We start from the raw sequence: 354 nt of genomic DNA, 5'->3' as shown, positions 1-354 counted from the left end.
ACATGACATCTCTTTATTCATTTTATATTGATCAAGTGTCTACGCTTCTACTCCTCTAAATGTTATCTAAGTAAGCTAAACATTTTTTATATATAAAAAAAAGGAGGACGGACTCTTCAATTATAAAAAAAAATAAATTTTGAGTTGAAAAAGTATATCCACTATAAAAGTTAAATATGTGATAGTTATAACTAATAAGCATTACATTAAGTTATGGAATAGTTTAAAAATTAAGTACAATATTAAAAACATGATTTATGTTTTAGATTATATAGCCATATATTATGGGAATGTAATTAATCATTTCCATAAAAATAGGCTCATTAAGAGTTGAGAGATGATATATTTGAAAAA

Source organism: Solanum tuberosum, unplaced genomic scaffold (assembly GCF_000226075.1).
Source record: "Solanum tuberosum cultivar DM 1-3 516 R44 unplaced genomic scaffold, SolTub_3.0 scf00091, whole genome shotgun sequence".
Lineage (NCBI taxonomy): Eukaryota > Viridiplantae > Streptophyta > Magnoliopsida > Solanales > Solanaceae > Solanum > Solanum tuberosum.
This window is presented reverse-complemented; position numbering follows the sequence as displayed.